The sequence below is a fragment of the Schistocerca nitens genome, chromosome 4, assembly GCF_023898315.1.
Source record: "Schistocerca nitens isolate TAMUIC-IGC-003100 chromosome 4, iqSchNite1.1, whole genome shotgun sequence".
NCBI classification, from domain to species: Eukaryota; Metazoa; Arthropoda; class Insecta; order Orthoptera; family Acrididae; genus Schistocerca; species Schistocerca nitens.
This window is the reverse complement of record NC_064617.1, coordinates 349685592-349695916: the sequence shown is the minus strand read 5'-3', so window position 1 is coordinate 349695916 and position 10325 is coordinate 349685592.

The window sequence follows — 10325 nt, the reverse complement described above, 5'->3', positions numbered from 1 at the left end:
AATTCTCATAGCAAATATTTCAGTAACTGGGAGCACCAATAAGCAAATCCCTGGATTCTAAGGCCATTTTCAGTGAATCAACAAACGGTTACAGGCAGTGAATTCTAAGCCGATGTGCAGGCAGTGAAATTTGACCGGAAGTAAATTTTTTGTTCACGCTAAAAATAGATTCTGGTAAATTATATAAGTGACGTTACTTTAGAGAACGGTCGGCGTCTGACATCCATTATTATCGGTAAATCTTTTAAGAGTGCCAATTCCATTCGCCACTACTCACACCTTTGAAACTAGACGTTCGATTACGGTAGTGACGGAAACTAGAGACAGGAACCGAATGAACCCTACACGTGATTACGATGTAGATTTGCCGTCACCAAACCAAACTTAACGAAAAGGACTGTGAAACAAACAGAACACACCGTTTAATGGATTTACTAGATCTTTATTCAGTTTTAAAAATAAATATAAAATGCACGTGACTTTTAGTTGTTTGAGTAATAACTGTAATTTATCTTTCGGCTCTTTAGGCATAAGAATGTTAATGTCTTTTAGTTACTTTCTTTATTTAGGAAAAAATCAAAGTTTTTTGTATAGACTGGCTAACGTCTGATCGAGTTAAGGGAAAATGGTCCCAGAAAGTTTGGGAAACAGTGGTCCAGTGAAAAAGAGACATGTGGAGCACAGACCGGAATAACGTCCGATCTTCTTACTTCTGTAGTGCTGTTAACGTTGCACCTCCTACTATTGTGTCGATGTCAAAGACACATTTACTTGTCGACATGAGTACATATACCCTTTACACTGACTAAAATATCGTTTTCTGACCTCAGCCTCGGTACGAATTTAGTGAAGTACGAACGGTGTTGTAAATCTTCATATTTTTGTTCCTATTGTAGCGTATGGATATTGAAATCAGTAAGAGATCTCATGTGTCTTGGGACGTTCATACTAATTACAAACATAGATAATATGCGAATTAGCTTATATAAAAATGATCTCTGTCAGATTACCCTAGGCAAAATCCATCTAAACCTTTCCTCCTTTGGTACCTGCCAGAAGTGTATGTGATATTATAAAAGGGACGATCAAAAAAGTTTCCGTTTGAGGACGTTGTTGCAGCGCACCGTATATGCAACGTGGCGCGACATCAATGCGGGTATATAGGCACCGACGTTTAGACAAGGGTTTTATGTGGAATTCGTGTCTTTCCGACGTGCGTGCGGTAAATGCGGAAAAGTGAACTCATCATCATCAGCAGCAGCAGCAGCAGCCAATTCAGTCATTAAATGATGTGGCCTCTTCGAGTCGTGGATTCAGGTAGGCTTTCAGCAGTCTTCTCCAAGTGGGACGGTCTTGGGCAGTTTCTCTGCCAGGTGTTACCAGCGATCTTCTTGATGTCTTTGTCCCATCTGTCTGGTGGTCTTCCTCTAGGCCTCCGGTGCTCCCTCGGACTCCACTCCAGTACTAGCTTCGTCCATCTGTTGTCTTTTCTTCTTGCGACGTGGCCAGCCCACTGCCATTTCAAGGAATCTACTGTCTCTAAGATGTCATTAACCTTCGTCACAGACCGGATGTCATCTGCCCTTTTCCTGTCCTTTCTTGTATAGCCCAGCATTGATCTCTCCATGGCTCTCTGTGCTGTCCTAAGTTTCCCTTTTGTAAATGAGTTCAGTGTCCATGTCTCGCAGCCATACGTCATCACAGGAAGAATGCATTGATCAAATACTGCTTTCTTCAAATTTACTGGCATTTTTGATCTCAACACTTTTGATTCTTCCCAAATGCTTGCCAGCCAAGCTTGATGCGTCGATAGATTTCTGGCCTTATGTCTCCCTTCATATTTATAATCTGGCCAAGGTAGACATATTCACTGACCTCTTCTAGCAGACTGTCCTTGACCTTCACATCTCCAGCTGGGACCCATTTTTTGGACATTACTTTTGTTTTGAACTATGGTGACGTTATTCGCAAATGCGTCCAAACGGGACCAACGTGCTGCAATTCTTTTATTGGCTGCCAAGGGACAAACACCGGTACACATTCATCCGAGAATGAGCAATGTGTATGGGTCAGCATACAACCATCGATGTTGAATGCTTTGAAAAGTTCGGTGCTCATCGCGATTCGACGCAAGACACCGTCCCCATATCGCAAACGTTGTAACGCAGAAGCCACGCCAACTCAAGTATGAAACACACGAGCACCCACGCCATGGTCCTGATTTCTTCCCATGCGATTACTACGCCTTCGACCTCTTAAAAAAGGCCTTGAAGGGTCGACGATTCCTTTCGGACAAGGATGTGCAGCACGCAGTAACGGACTTCTTCAAGTAGCAGGACACTGTGTTCCACCAAACGGGTATCTTCGACCTGATGTGTCGGTGGGATGACTGCCCCAATGGTCACGGCATTTCTTCCCGATTGTCCTACCGATTACGGTCTGCAAGGCCTTCGAACGGAACAATTTTAATCGCCCCTAATATCTTCCTGGTAGGTCCATATCACTATTTGGCTGTTGTCGCTTTCATCCTGTCAATTATGACTCAGACAGCATTTTCCAATAACAGACGTAGTTTCACCAGCAGAAACAACCACGCGAAAAACTATGTTGTTGGTTTGTTACCACTTTGCAAACTTTACCCTGTGAGCATTCCTGAGGTGGTGAAAACATCTCACCTACAGTTTCATTCCGAATGCGAAACGTAACTATTGTTTGACAGAAAGTGAGAACCAGTACTCCATGCACAGCCATTGGGTGAATGATCATGGGAGTCAGAAAACAATCTCAATAAGTTGCTTACGAGCTGATATACATGTGACGTCGCATCCATTACTTCGCGTGAAACGTCGCATTAGATCTTTACGCTGCGGTCCGTGTACAGGCATATGAGAATGTCAGTAACAACGACAACAACAATAACAACAAAATAGAGTTGAAGAAATAATGCAACGACGCTTGCTTTAATTTCATCATATAATAATAATTCGGTGTAGTTCAACGGTCTGGTGCAAGTCTTTCAGTTGGACGCCACTTAGTGACTTGTATGTCCGTGTAACCTACCTTCACCCTTTTACAGCTTAATTTTGGCGCGATCGAACATCGGTATGGGATGGTTAACATCGAGAACAGGCTTCGTTGCTAAGAAGATTTTACTGTGTTATCCAATTCAAAAACGCGTCTCTTTACCATAATAATACCAAAGTTAATCAAATTTAACTGCAAAAATGTTGCTTTGAAAAGATAACAGTAGAGGTCACATGATTTCATTTATCGACTGTTTGGCACGTAACACACTTCCTAACGATGCCTATATCCAGCCATGCTTGTGTTAACAGTTAAATGTACTCCAAGTTTACACTGAAGTTTGCCATTACTGTATAGCTTTTCCGAATTAGTCTTTCGGGCTATAACTGTCCACGGTAGCTTGTTTTATAGCTGTTCAAATGGTTGTATATTCAACCAATTGAAGCCACTGAAAAAGGCGACGATATTGTTCCGTCCACTAATTTCGTTTATTATTACGCGTACTTTCTGCAAGTAAACCGTATCGTTGCTCGCTATTACTCTACCTATTGGCGTAATACTTTCAAGCTCTTAACTCAGCGTTTTAGCAAACTACTCAGATAATGCCAGAATGAAATTTTCGCTCTTCAGTGGAGTGTGCGCCGATTAGAAATTTTCTGGTAGATTAAAACTGTGTGCTGGACAGAGCATAGAAGACGGGACGCTTTCACCTGAGCACACATTATGTTGCAGGAAGAAAATTTCATTCTGGAAACATCCCCCAGGCTCTGACTAAACCATGTCTCCATGATATCCTTTCGTACAGGAGTGCTAGTCTTGAAAATTTCACAAGGCAGCTTCTGTGAAGTTTGGAAGGTAGGTGATAAGGTATGGCGGAACTACAGCTGTGAGGTGAGGAAGGGTCGTGAGTCGTCGTTGGGTAGCTCGGTCGGTACAGGAGTTGCCCGCGATAGGCAAGAGCCCGAGTTCGAGTCTCGATACGGCACACAGTTTTAATCTGCATGGAGGTTCCATATTCAAATAATTGTGATGCGATCGCATAACTGCGAGCGACCAGTAGCGCTTGGCGTTGTTGAACAAAATAGCAAGATAATACGTCTTCTTGAAAAAGGCGTCCTCACTTCAGAAAACCAGCGACGCGTAATGGGTACTATTTTCTACGGAATACTAGCAACAGTGATATCCTTACACTCTAAGCCAGACCAGTAATCCTGTCGGGGAATGGAGACTTGTAGTTTAACATGGAATCAGAACCACGTGTCGTTCTTGGCGTTCGTGGTCCGAGCGGAATACGATCCCACCTTTTGATTTCCAGGCACCCGCGTCACCAATACGCCAGTAGACTCAAAAACGCATGTTTTCGATGACGACAAAGGTGATTACGAGGGAACAGTTTTATTTGTTCCTTATGCGTGAAAGAGCACTGAAACAACAAAACGGACTATACAGTCCGACAGAAGTCAAATAGTAAATCGTTCATTTTGTAGAGCTTGTGCCCACTGAATGGGTGTGTGTGTGGGGGGTGGGGGGGTGGGGGGGGGGTAGGTGGGTCAGAGAGTCAGAGAGAGAGAGAGAGAGAGAGAGAGAGAGAGAGAGAGAGAGAGAGAAAGACAGAGACAGAGGGAACACACAACCGATGTGTACCGGTCAATCGACAACGATACTTACGCCATTGTGTGTTGGAATATTTTACCTTCCTGTATAAGCAAATACTAAAAACTTCACAAGAATTACATTATCTGTAACAATATACCGAGAACTTCACAGGAGCTACATTACATGTAATAGTGCAGCGAAGAGACGGTTAGTTTTGTTAAACGGATACAGAGTCAAATGACATAACAAGACTCGTGGCCTTTAAGAGATATACTATATCTTCAGAATACGTTTCTCAACATTAATGTCTCTAATCCTGTCCACCATCTCTGTAGCAGTGTCGGTTCTTTTCCACGCAGTGAATTACGAGCGGCAGCGTTCACGGTCCGGATTCATGCGATACTTCCTTTCAAAGTTTCCTCGAAAAGACTGGCGTCGGTGAAATTTCAGGCGAGAAAACTGCGAGCGTAGCTACGACGGACGAAAATATAAAAAAGTATGATTACGTTTAGCAAAGGCGCAGCGTTTTTGAAATACTCTCCGCGCCGTAAACGAGAAAGTTTTCCACTTGCGTATAAAAAGTGTGACAGGAGCGAGAGTGTTGCCAGAAAACGTACTTTGGTGCCTTCTTTCTACAGCGCGTAACATTGCATTAGCAGACCGCTCGCTCTGCACGAAAACGCTGCAACTCCAAGTAACCAAAGCAGAGAGTGGGAAACGCAAGTAAAGCAGACACTTTTATGTTTATGGAAAGGGTACTAAACAGACTGTAACTCGGGATCCTAATGGCTTATAAATATTTCCTAATTAAAGTGGAACTATCAATTCGGAAGACGCCACTCCTCTAAGAATTGAGAGGGGAAAATACGAAAAACCTGAAAACTGTGCTGTGAGTGTTCTTTTCGAAACAGCAATCGAACAATGTAGCTAGCAAGAAGTGTCTGTTATTTGAAAATATACCATAGCGATAAAATGAAAAAGGAGACGCCTCTCCCAGATGGAGTAACATCGAATGTTGAATTTTATAAGTATTTTGCAGTCAAGTTCTCAGAAATAACATCATCACATCGGTTTATAACAGCAGCTGCCGTCCAAGCGGTCAATGTTTCCGTTATCCTCTACCGCCACGTAGATACAGGTTCTCATGACTTACTGAATGTCTGAGCCGCTTTTTCTATTTCATTATTCTCTTGGTCCATCCGTCCAAAGGAAATCTGCCACAGTACCCGAACGACCTAGGCCGTTCTATTTCAGTTTTGCTTGAATATCGATTCCCATTCTCTGTCCTGTATCTTATGCGGTCCCATGAAACCATGCTTATTTAGATGTGCGCAATGTATTAAGTTATGTAAAGACGACATAAGAAAAATCTGTGACCACTATACGTATTCACATTTAAATTTCTCCTCATCTGTGTTACTAGAGACCTCAGAAATGGTTTCGCACTTCGTCCAAAATAACAAAATAGTGTTTTTACTTTTGTCACAGTTGGTTCAAATGGTTCAAATGGCTCTGAGCACTATGGGACTTAACTTCAGAGGTCACCAGTCCCCTAAAACTTAGAACTACTTAAACCTAACTAACCTAAGGACATCACACACACCCATGCCCGAGGCAAGATTCGAACCTGCGACCGTAGCGGTCGCGCGCTTCCAGACTGTAGCGCCTAGAACAGCTCGGCCACCTGGCCGGCTTGTCACAGTTGTCAACATCGTTCTTGTATACGTTTTTTTGCACATATTAGACTCTAGACAACATCTTTGTTCCGTCTAAAGTGCTTGTGACGGTGTATGTGATGTAATACGACAGAAAAAGAAGCCTGTGCCTGCTTTCACGTTTGTACAGTGGCCAAAATACAGGGTGACAATTATTGAACTATATGAAAGGAAAGAACATGTAATTAGTTACAAACTACGGCGTGCACACACTTTATTCAACATGTAAACGTCACTACAGATATTCTGATTTAGGTTATGACATGTTCGATATGCTTGTCTTGATTGGCGATGATGTGGCGCAGATGAATATCAAAATTCTGCATGACCCGCTGAAGTTTCGGAACCTCGACGTTGTCGATGACCTCCTGAATGGCTGTTTTCAGATTAGCAATGGTTTCAGGGTTATTGCTGTACACCTTTCCTTTAATATAGCCCACCAAAAAGGAGACGCAAGTGTTCAGATCCAGAGAATATGGAGGTCAATAGAGGCTCATGCCAGTGGCCTCTCGGCACTCAAGAGCCAGAATGCGGTCCCCAAAGTGCTCTTCCAGCACATCGAACACTCTCCTGCTTCGATGGGGTCCAGCTTCGTGTTGCATGAACCACATCTTGTCAAAATCAAGGTCAGTTTGGATAATGGGGATGAAATCATCTTTCAAAACCTTCACGTACCTTTCGATAGTCACTGTGCTATCAAGGAATATTGCACCGATTATTTCGTGATTGGACATTGCACACCACGCAGTCACCCCTTGAGGGTGAAGAGGCTTCTCGTTCGCGAAATAAGAATTCTCAGTCCACCAAATGAAGGTGGACTTAGTCACTAAACCAAATCATCTACGGGCATACTAATCCCCATCATGCCCAGCAGCCAATCGTGCAGTTTGAACATTCTCACGCAAACCATTCAGAAGTTATGACGATTTTATTTCATATATTTATCAACCTTTACATGTTGCTCATTGGTGAAACTTTAGTATTGTACATTGTGGTCCAAAAATAAGTTATGTCAATACATTGATTTGTTCGTAATGTAATTCTAAGGGAAACAGTGCATGTTTCCACCGTGAGGGGGCAATATGTGCTGTCTACGGCAACCGAAGAACATTGCAGTACTTCTGCTACGTGATTACCAGAGGTATGTTGCTTCAGGATGGTTCGATCAACAATATCGTACTATCAGAGGCTCTGCACATTCTCTCTGATGGAGCAGGCAGGGAATGAGACAGTTGGGTTTCGCAGCGAATGTCGCTGTGATTCAAAGTAGTGTCTCTAGAATCTGAAACAAGTTTCTAGGGCAAATATCAACTGAGGATAGACACAGAAGTGGCCACAGAATAAAATCAACAGGTGTGCAGCACCGATAATGAGTACAACAGAAAGCAGTAACCCTGAGCACAATGCTACACGTCTACGGCGACAGTTTCAAACAAAAACAGGAGGACAGGTGCCAACAAAAACAGTACGAAATAGGCTCCATGAGCGAGAATTACACGACAAAATATCTCTCAAGGCTCCTCCACTAAATCGGTTTCGGAGAGGAGCTCCTGTCACGTGGAAGTGAAACCACTCTTTGCGGACTAGGCACCAGTGGATCACAACGCACTTTTCTGATGAGGCCGTGTCAGTTTCCCGCCAATATTGATATTCGTGTGAGGAGACAACGACAACGAGGTTTACACCCTAACCGTATCGTAGACCACCAACCTTAGCGAGTCGGTTTAGTCAATTTTCGGAGTGGAACCACGTATGTACGCAGGACACGCCTTGTGCTAATATATGGAAGGTTGACTGGGGTGAAGTGTAGGTACGACATCCTTGCAGGCATTGTGGCTCCATTTGGTGAACATATTGGACCGAGAATCACGCTGATATACGACAATGCACGACCCTATCTTCACAATCTTTTGAACACCTTCCTAGTGGAGCATATTATCAATCAGATGGAATGGCATCCATGTTCTCTAGATCTCAGCTGCATTGAGAGTACCTAGGCCATGCTGAAACGAGCGGTTTGCAATCGTCCTGTCTCACCAAAGACCTTGCATGGCCTCATAGAGACCACTGTGGAGAAATGAGACAATATACCACAGGTTTGTTTGGCTAATTTGGTAAGGAGTTTGCCTAACCGGATTCAAAAGTGTCTCCAATTTGCGGAGAGGGTCGGTGATTTGATTTATAAACAATGTGTTATACAGAATGACAGTAAGAAGAAACTGTAGTGTTTGCAGTGGAATATCCTAAGCTTTTTTTCTTTTTGTGGTTACCTGGTTTTATCATTTTCATTTTGGTTTTATTATGACTGTACCTAACAGAAAAAATCAATTTTGTTTCCTATTACGTCCAGTATTGACAATAAAGCAGTTTTCAACAATTATTTTGAGTACTGTATTTATGTTCAGGGGTTCAAAGACCTCCCGAAAATTATGATTTACGTTCTAAAATAGAGTTTTTGTTCTTGTCTTCTTCTACTAGAGCTCTAGCCAGTGTCAGACATTACCCCAAAGTCATACCACATCATTTGCAAGTCGTATTTCTTCATATAAATCCAACTGATGATGGAAGTTTATAACTCTGAAACGGATGGTGAAAATAAAATATGTTGTGACTGGTAACAGTAAATTGCACTTTCAGTTGATACCACTGACAGCTATTTGCATTCCCTTCAAATTATTATTATTTTTTTCTTTTTTGTGGTTTGCTATTTTTCTGCACCGTACATACACTTACAAGTATGTTTGTATGATAAATAAATTATTAGATTTTTTGTTTATTCCTCATTGACATGCAGCTTCAAACCGCAAGCAACTCTGTACCTAAAAACATTTTTATTAATGTCAGACTGCTGGACCGAAGGATCGAGATCATGCAGGAAAGAATTAGACACATATGGCCAATGAAAATTTAAATACAGGTCTTACTTTCCGGAAACTGCACTTAAATTACTACAAAAAATGCATTTTATTAGACATAACTATGATAAGCCATCAAGGGTGAGAGTTATCTGTTGTATTTCCCCGGTGTGTGAATCTGTTGTTACTTGGCTGCGGGCTATTTCCATCCTGTGTCTTACGAGTATTTTATCAAGGCATTTTTAACTAGTCTTCTCTTTAAGGCGCAGCAGAAATGGGAGTACATTGTATGTTGCCTGGTAAGCTATTTTCAAGGTCTAGTGCACAAGGCTGTTTCTCAGAGGTACGTATTTAGGTTACCAAGATATTACGAAACTACTGTGAAAGAAACGAAAAATAAAATAACCGTTTCCTAGTGGAGATTGAAGACACCAAAGTGTGGGAAATATTCTTTCTTCAGCACAATATTTACGATGCATTCCGACAACGCCATGCCTAACCACATAGATATTTCTCTCGCAGAGACAAATGTAACGACTCAAATAATTATAGATTCTGATGACTTAATTAATTAATGTTTATTTGAAATAAATGCCAATTTTTTATTGGAGTTACAACAAAAAAGACGTATGAGCCAGATTCGAGTCCTCTGATTCTGTTTAAGGCCGATGAGAAGTTAAACTCTAACCGTCGTTCGTTTGTTCGTTCGTTCGCTCCTTCCTTCCTTCCGTAAGTGTAGAGACGTGTGGAAGTCCTCATAGAGCTCATTATAGACTCAAACAATTGCTTAAATTCTTGAAGTTAATTGTTGTATAGATCTGAAACTTCATTTATTTGTGCTTTTATTAGGTATTCGTAGCATCTGTTTCACTCTCTATTTCCAAGTGCTGCAGATATTCTGGTCCAGCAACGTATCAGTACTTTAATCAAAATATAAAAACAGTTTTGCATGTTTCCAATTTCCATTTAATATCTACGTGGAACAGTATTTCAGGTTTCGGTCTTGTTTCAAGGAAATATCGAAGTCAAAAAAAGATTAAGAAGAAAAACAAATGAAAGAAGGGTGTGTCTAGTTTTATTCATAGACCATTGCCTGAAAGTTTAATCCAACATACGACTTTATGGAATTGGAAAC